This window comes from Lactuca virosa, chromosome 7 (assembly GCF_052849685.1).
Source record: "Lactuca virosa cultivar CGN04683 chromosome 7, Lactuca_virosa_CGN04683_v6, whole genome shotgun sequence".
NCBI classification, from domain to species: Eukaryota; Viridiplantae; Streptophyta; class Magnoliopsida; order Asterales; family Asteraceae; genus Lactuca; species Lactuca virosa.
Genome location: NC_136432.1, coordinates 57,783,223 through 57,792,312, shown reverse-complemented (window position 1 = coordinate 57,792,312; position 9,090 = coordinate 57,783,223). Strand labels below are relative to the sequence as shown.

Sequence of the window (9,090 nt, the reverse complement as noted above, 5' to 3'; positions counted from 1 at the left end):
TGTTCCTTTTATCCTAAGAGGGTAAAAGCGATATCTGGGCCCCTCGATGATTTGGTTTGACTTATGTGTCGGGCCCGGTCAGGACTAAATGGATGTGTTCAATTAAGTTCTATTTCAGACGAATCAGAGATCGAGAAACAAATTATTAGACAATAAGTATGACTATGTTCCATGTATTTGTCCGCACGATATCTAGAACGGAGGATTATATGATCCCTTATCTAAAGGACAAGTTACTGATCAGAGTTGACAACGGCTTATGAGAGCTACGATTGCTAATCGGATCCTGAAGTGATACTTGAATTTATAGTTAATAGACTTATCCAAGTGGGAGACTGTTGGATTAGTGTCTAAGCCCGTAACTATATTTGGTATATACTTGACCCGGTTCTACATGGTCCTTTTGAGTTGCCTTCACCGAAGCAACTGGACAGGATGATTTATGGAGAGAGAGAGGTTGTTATGGTTTATTAATATATTATATGAATAATATATTAAAAGAGAAATCATATTTGTTTAATTAATATTAGTTAAATAATTAATTAAGAATTAATTATTGTGACTAAAAGAGATTAATTAAATAAAGGGGACTGGAACTGTAATTATAAGATAATTGATTTTGGGCTGAGAATCCTTATGGATTAAGGCATGGACGAAATTAAGGTGGATTCCATCTTGAATTCGTCCAAGGGGGCCTTATTCTGGAAGGTTCTGTGGACTGCTTAAGGCCTAAGCTATCCAATTAGGGTTTTGATTGAAACCCTAGCAGCTCAATAAAAGGACCCCTAAAGCATCAGAATTTGGCCACTTGATCCCTTGGAAGCTTGGAGCCGAATTCTAGCCTCTCATCCTCTCTCCTAAACATCATCCTCTTGCCTTGGTGTTTGTAAGCCATTAGAGGCATCACATTTGAGGTGCTTGGTTCTCGTAAGCTTTGAAGTTTCAAGTTTCATACTACAATCAAGAGGTAATATTCTTACTTGGTTATTTATATAGATCTCAAGTTTGTAGTATGTTAGATTACGGTTTACAAGCTTTGGATAAATTTGCATGTTCAATAGAGAAACCTAGATCCAAAGCTTTAGGGTTTTGCATGTGCACATAGGATGTTCTTTTTCTCAAAACCCATCACATCTTACCACCAAAACGTGGAAGAATGCCCGGTAAACCAAACATAAACATGAAGAAATGCAATTCAGAAAGAAGTGGCGGACACACTGTTAGCAAAAGAGGGACCACTTCAAATTGCAGTCTATGTTCCCAAGAAGGTCATAACAATGGGATATGTCCACTCAACCAGGTTAATGCAGTTGATGATGTTTGTCTATTTGATTACCACGTGCTATTTGATGCAGAAGTAGGTGCGAGACATAGAACTTTTGAGGAGGTTGGAGGTGATGGAGAAGTAGGTGAGGGATATGGGGCTGATGAGGAGGTTGGAGGTGATGCAGAAGTTGGTGAGGGACATGGGGTTTCCGAGGATGTTGGTGAGGGACATGGACATATGGCTGATTTAAAACTGGGTGATGAGCAAGTGGGTGATGAACAAGTGGTTGATTTAGAAGTGGGTGATATTGGAGGTGTGGCTGATTTGCAAAATACTGGGAATTAGCATGTGGTTGCTCCTAATTTGAAAACGAGAAAGTATGGTCGTTCTTAGAGGAACACAAAACTTAGGTTGAAGAGGAAGGTGGTGACGAAGACTGATAAAGGGGAAAGTCTTGAAAATCATCTCGCAATCTAGGAGAAAGTATCGGGGACAACTTTTGTTAGAGAATCCTTTGTTGGGGCAAATCTTTTGTTGGACACATCTTTTGATAACTTTTTTTTTGTATTTATGCCAAAAACTGATGAAGGCACATGTGTTTGGTTAGGTGTCCTGTTAAATATTGTAATGACATATAATTTATGTGGCCTAGGTTAGATGAAAAACTCAATTATATTTATGCTACAATCTTGTTAAAGGTCCCACTTTGGATATATATATATATATATATATATATATATATATATATATATATATATATATATATATATATATATATATATATATATATATATATATATAAGAGTAGGATCAAATGAGAACACCAAAAAGGTTGAGAACACGAGAACAAATCTGAGCTCTTCAAATATTACGATCTAAGGCTAATATAATTTATAAAAGTCATGAGATGAAAATGTAATTTTCTAAAAGTTATGGGATGAGATTGTAAATTTTTAATAGTCTACAGGGTAATATGGTCATTACATGTTAACCTATTTTCGTCAAGTTGCTGGAATCTTTCTATTCCCTCTCTATCTATCTCTCACTCACATATCCTTCTTCATCTCACTCTCTAAATACAAATTTCAAACCTTTAAACCCTAATTGAGCCGTCACCACCATACACTTCCAAAACCATCATCACAACCTTCATCTTGAGATTCCAGACTTGCAAATTGATTTTAATCAGAAAGGATTGTTCTCGATTTTTCTTAAATGTGCTGCAAGCGACCAATCATGGTTTGAAGGGCCCACTTGCGAGCCAAGGAATAGGACTTCACGCAGGAGGGTTGTAGGATCTCAGTGGCAAGATTGTGACGAAGGACCCTCCAAGTAGGGTCGTACAAGGCTGAGGTGATGTTGAGAGTCGCCAAGGTGCTAGGGCGGTCGGAGACGCCTGTGTCTCTCTGGATGAGTAGTTGCTGGGCGAGATCTTGGCTGTCGACGAAGTCACGAAGATGAGTTGACGTGAACCAATGGAAAGAGTGACCAGTGGTAGCCTCCTATTCTGATCTTCAATCGATACAGGAGCCTCCTATTCCACCGCCTCTCTCCCCTGTTTTCTTCTTCTTTTTATATCGCACTCTCTACAAAAACCTAATCGGTTTTTTAACTAAGAACCAGGTTCTGACTATGCTTTGAAATAATATCAGGTGATATGAAAATGATTGTTGTGCATAGTATGTGTTTGATGAAATGCCTAGCTATGATTTTCTTTGAATTTGCATGATTTTGAAGTATCCAATTTTATGATTAATCATTTTCTTGTTTTATGGGCTTATGGTGTTTTGTTTAACTGTTCTATTGGCTTCCAAACATTGCTTCTGGATGTGAGTTATTTTTTGTTTTCCATTCACTTCTTCACAGTTGTTTCTCGATTGATATAAAGATTTAAGGGAATCAAACAATTTTAGAACCTAATGTAATTTATACTATGATATTAATTTATGATTAGAAGTGTATTCATTTTTTATTAATCATATGTATATATTCATGTATGAATATAATTACAATTATAGGAATTCATATGTATTTTATATTTTGTTCATGTCTCTTCATTTATAATTTAACTTCATATGTGCTTTTCTAAATCCTTTTCATTTAATTGATTGTTAATTGTATTTATTTCTTTATTTGACAATGTGTAGCTTTTACAGACCGGATGTTGGAGTGCTAATATACAGCCAAACATTACAAAGTGGAAAAGATCTCGCCTTATTCATTTATGATTATATAATAATAGTGAATTATTTTTATTCGAATGTTTCTTTATGTTGTATTCATATGTGATTATAGAAAAATAGATATGTATTACATTGTAACTTTTTGTGTAATTATTTATGAATAGATGTGTAATCTACATATATATATATATATATATATATATATATATATATATATATATATATATATATATATCTAATATGTTTTATTTATTTATGATTATAGTTGTATTGTAATTTTTCTTTATAAATTGTGTTATATTCGCTTATTATTACAACTTAATTCATCTATTCATTCACGATTACAACAAATTCATATATGATTACAAATATATTTTATTTTTGTATGATTACACATATTCGGTTAAATGATAAATTCATAAATCTTTTTGATATACTGGTAAAAAAAATTTAAAAAAAAACGTTTTTTAATCATGGTAAAAAAGTTTTTTTTTAAAATAATCTATTTGATTAAAAATAGATTAAATTCATTTCTAGTGTTTAGGTAAAAAAATCAATTAATTAGACAACATCCCATAATTGTAGGAATTAATTAATTATCCATATTTAATTACATTGTAAAATTCCCTTTACGTCCTTATGGAATGATTGGTCTACAATTGTTCTCACGTTCTCAACCTTTTAGGTCTTCTCATTTGATCCTTTCCCTATATATATATATATATATATATATATATATATATATATATATATATATATATATATTGTTGGTGTTGTTGGAAACATTTATTGTGTACTCAATTATTTCAGGCATCATTAATTCCATTCCAATGTGTACACTCGATTTTATCCAGAAATCATTGATTCAATTCCAATGTGATCACTCAACTTTGTTTAGGAATCAATGATTCCATTCCACTATCAAAACTATTTTTTCATTCCATAAAACACTAATTTCATTCGAATATAAGTCATTAAATTAACCCAACTTTCAAACTACATTACCAAAGTCATTTCGTTACAACTTTCAAAGTACATTACTCAATCTTACACTTTATTTTAGAATAACATACAATACAAACATAACAAAAAACAACAACATACAACATTTGAGATTCCAATATTTCCTACTTAACTTATCTGATGCCTTTCTAAAACTCATTGATTCATGATCTATCTTCACCTCGTGAGTCCAGAAATTACTTTTCAATATTAATATCTTCACTTCAGTGGTATCTTGTGTTATTCGTTCTTCATCGTCATCGACCCATTCCCAGAAATCATATTTTTTCTTCTTGGATTCCTTCATATACATAATAAAATTTATATGAGAAATCAATTATGTAGGAGAAGTAGATGATAAATATATAAGATTCATTTCCCATTGAGATACGACAACACCTAAACTTTTTGTCCGGATTACCCCTCATAGTTGATGTCCAAATTACGGAAGGCTTCTCACAGTGACAAATGTGAGCATAATTCAATTTTACTCTTACTCTTGGAAATGTGTGAAACTGATTTCGAAAATGTTAATGAATATGAAGATGCCATCAGGAGCCGTTGCAAGAGGGGTGTTGATGAAGATGACGAACCCTAATTTGGTAGTTGAAGATGTAAATGTCCATTAAATAACCCAATGCATTATTTTACCTGAGGTAACCGGTTACCTCAGGTTACCACGAGCCTCTATTAGTACATTGTTGGTGTTTTTTGTATAAATTCTTCAATTTAAAGGTATTTTTTATACTAAAAAAATAATAATCTTTTTGTACATTTTTTTAAACTTTTTTACTCTTTTAAGTCATTTTCCCTATAATTTACACTAAAAAGTCAAACGTCAACTTTAAACCCTTTTATTTTAGGTTTATAAATTTTTAGTTTATTTTAATTACTTAGTTATATTTAAAATATAATAATTAATATTTACAATACGTATATTAATTGGTTTAAAGTAATTACAACAATAAAGTTTAATTTTTATGTTTCAAATTAGTCGAAAATTTAAATATGTTCTAAAAATTAAAACACGATAATTTAATTATTCTATTTTTAAAATTATCTTTGAGATATATCGATCTTACAATATAAATGTTATTTATTTATGATAAGTTTATAAAACTATTGTAAAAAAAGTACATATTTGCTAATTAAATACTAATTAATAAAAGATATAATTTATAAAATATAAATATATTTGAAATAATTTTTTGTTTGGAAATAGATTCAAAGTAAGGTTGAAAATAAAACATTAGTTCATTAGTTGCACCGTTTTTTATTTTATTTTAATGTAAAAAGTTTATATGGATTGCAAAGGTTTAAAATGTTTGATATATCTTATTGATTTATTGTTTTTCATTGTTCTTCCCATGTTTTCCAGGTTTTTCTTTCTTTTCCAAAAGGCTTAATATTTGGTTGTTCAGAGCTGGAAAGTTTCATCATGTGTAATTCCAATGGCTCTAATTATCTGGGCTAATCAGCTTTGGTTTTGATATAATATCATCTCCAACCCATAATATATAACACCATTTTTAAAACCAAAATAATATAGTCTTTAGGCTGTGTTTGGCGCGTCACAGCTAGCTTATTTTTCGAGCTTTTTTATGTTGTCGTATTTGGTAAACCAAAAAGTAGCTTATAAGCTAGCTTATAAGCTAGCTTATAAACTACCTTTTTGAAAAGCTACTTAGACTAGCTTTTTAGGAGCTTTTTAAAATTTTCCAAATACACCCCTTAATTAATTATAGAAACACATACTCTTACATGTCATTTTATGTAATTTTATATATTTCAGCTAGCTTTTCATCTACTTTTACCAAACGTTATTTTTTATCAGCTAGTTTTTCAGTTAGTACGCCAAACATAGCAATTTTTTATTTTATATACCAAAACAATATTTCAAGCAATTTTTTATTTTCTAAGGTATATATATGGATCTTCATATATACCTTTATATTTATTAGTTTTTGCATAAAACTGTCTTACATGTTATGTTACACTAACAGTATAAACCAAATTAAAGAAACGGTACACGTGCTCTCTAATCGTTTGTATGCATTGTCAAGATGATTGACTTGTTGCATTGTTTCTCACTATTATGTTGTTTTGTTTCACCTTTGGTCCCTTAGGCTAACGATTGTTAGAAGTCTCCTGTTAACTCATCTCATGTGTATCCCACAATGGTGTGATACATACATTTTCTTTAGTTTGATTTATTTTCGTGATTTTGTTTTTATTTTGATTTTGTTTAGATTAGTGTTGAAACGAAAAACTCTTCAAAATTAATATCATATAATTAGTAGAGAGAGGGATGGGGAAATGTCCATACTCAGGTTATGTGCAATGCACATGAAGTGAGGTATTGGGAGGCTTCTAACAACGGAGTAGAGATGAAACAACAAAATAGGTCCCAACAATACAAAATGTATAAGTATATGAAAGTTTAACACTAACTGATATAAAAAAATAACAACAAACTTTTACACTATTTCTTACAGCATTTTGATGATGCACCAAATAATTTTGCGTTAAAGTAACATGATATAAAATGAGATTTTGTTATTAACTTGAAGATGCCCTAATAAAAAAAATAGTATCATCATCCAATATATCGATTTGTAAATTAACTATAGCTCCCCATCTAGACAAGTCATTCATTTAGTTATTTTTTATTTGTTTTTGTTTCAATAAATTGTTTTAAGTATAGTTACATCGATCTCTCAAATCATTCATTGAATTTATGGACATTCTTAATAAATTATCGATTTATGTTATATCTTAAAAAGCATGATATATAAGAGCATAACAAACGATAATTTACAAATAAATTTATTTCAAAAGCATAATTTTATCGACATCCTAGCTATTCCAAAAACATTCAGACTCATACTCTGATACTCATGAGTCATGACAAGTTGGCCTATGGTTTGGCATTTGACGTGGGAACCATGACTAGCCCTTATAAGTAGTTCACGTGCTTTCAGTTGCCAAAATATCTAACTTCTAACGTGCACCCAACATTTACTTTTGGATTGGCAAGGGCACACAAAAGATATATATGATGCTTTAGTTATTTAAGTTTTTGGTATTGGTTAAATTATTATATTTTTTGCTGGTGACTTTTTTGTTTTATATATTCTTTATTTTTATTAATTCAAATAATTATTAAATTTTAATATAAAAAGATATAAATTATACAGTATATCACTAAATGGAATTTTCTTTTTTTGAGATTTAAAAAATGAATACAATATTGAATGTATTTTGATATTCATATATAATTATCTTATTTTAGTTTTTATATATAAAGTCTAGCATGTTGATTGTTCGACACGTGTCTACGAGAAAGCTTTACATTGCCTAAGGCTAAAGGGAGTGGGAATCGCTAGGAGACTCGCCACCGGTCGCCACCCTCGCCAAACACCGCCCCCTGCCATGCGCCAAGGGGCGCGCCAACCTAGCCTCGCCAGTGGAGTAACGAGAAGAAAGAGAAAGGTTTTAGGTGGTTGATTCTTGTTCCTGTCAAATCTTTTGCATATTCGCATAAGATTTTCAAAGGTATCATCATTTTCTCCATTCTAGGGTTCTAATTTTGATTTACTTTAACTTCCCCTGATTTTTTTTTATTTCTTTCCGTGATGATCTGTGGCTTGCCGTGATTTTTATTCTCAAACAAGTCTCCTTCTCCAGAATGAGAATAAACATACAGGTAAAGAAATACCTTTCTAGAACACATACATTTAGCATGCCAATGCCAATTTTACAGATTATTCCTACACTTCAGTGAAATTAGGTCCGTGTGTTCCTTGCTTGTTGTTCGATTTTGAGATAGGAACTCTCTTTGATATGATTTATCTCATTTTTAATATATTTTTTTGAGAATTTATAGTTGAACTTTTTGTTTGTGCCCTAACTGTTTGATGAAATGTCTAAACAAAGAACTACAACTATAATCTGACTTTGATACTATGTTTTTGCTCTATTTGTAATCCCAAACTAGCCTCAGTTTATCAATGTATATTTTTGCTCTAAAGGTCGACTTTCATCAGGTGTTTCTGCTCTTTTTTTTTTTTTTTTTTTTTTGATAATGTGTCTATTACATTTGGCTGAACTTTTGTGTTTAGAATAAGAATATTACATAAAAGAAGGTTAGGATTCTTATAGTTGTATATGGTTAAGCATGTTGATTTTTATCTTGCTAAATGGTTTCTTAATCTCCTTTTTCATGACAGAAATCATTGCTTGCAGAAAGGGTGCCATCAGTCTACCGAGTATTGCCATTTTTTGGAAGGTTGCAGCTTAAATGGTCATGGAACATGTGATGTTAGATAAATGTAGTTGAATTTGGTCCCAGGGGTATTTTGGGAAAACTTTCCTAATTTAAGGTTTTGAGTTAGTTTAGGATTCTAATTAGTTTAGTATAAATAGGGTATGGTTATGAAGTATGTTTTAAAAAATATAATTCATATTATCTTAAATGTTTTTGGTTTAAAAAAATAAAATTTGTTTAATATTCATGCATAAAAAATGTTTGTGTATTAAAATAAAGTAATTTAATTAAATTAGAAAAAGAAAAAAAAAGTTGAAGTGTTAGGAGTGTTACCACTTCTTACCAAATGCTAACCTTAGGTGTTAAATGAA

At 30.7% G+C, this 9,090-nt stretch overlaps 1 long non-coding RNA gene across 1 annotated transcript; it reads left to right on the top strand.

Annotated features, from left to right (window-relative positions):
• Nucleotides 1-7,795: 7,795 nt before the first annotated feature.
• On the top strand, nt 7,796-8,880 carry LOC145123910 (uncharacterized). Its single transcript, XR_013715407.1, has 3 exons — nt 7,796-8,007; nt 8,127-8,158; nt 8,682-8,880. It is a non-coding gene; the product is annotated as an uncharacterized LOC145123910 (long non-coding RNA).
• The last annotated feature ends 210 nt before the right edge of the window (nt 8,881-9,090 follow it).